The sequence below is a fragment of the Penaeus monodon genome, chromosome 24 (assembly GCF_015228065.2).
Source record: "Penaeus monodon isolate SGIC_2016 chromosome 24, NSTDA_Pmon_1, whole genome shotgun sequence".
Classification (NCBI taxonomy): Eukaryota; Metazoa; Arthropoda; class Malacostraca; order Decapoda; family Penaeidae; genus Penaeus; species Penaeus monodon.
In genome coordinates, this window is record NC_051409.1 from 25,676,164 (window position 1) to 25,676,364 (window position 201).

The following is a 201-nucleotide window of genomic DNA, read 5'->3' on the forward strand; positions in this document are numbered from 1 at the left end:
GAGCACTGATAGGTCTGAATATGACGTGTTTATTGATGTAGAACTATTTATCTTAGTCATCTGTTGTCTTCTCCCCTCGTATTTCTTGTCCCATCATGGTCTTCCCGCCTCCTCGTCCTCTCCTTTTAACGGAAAAACAAGTCATCGTCATCCTGTATTGCCCCATATCTCCTGACGTCGCATTGTTAGCCCAGTTTTGAG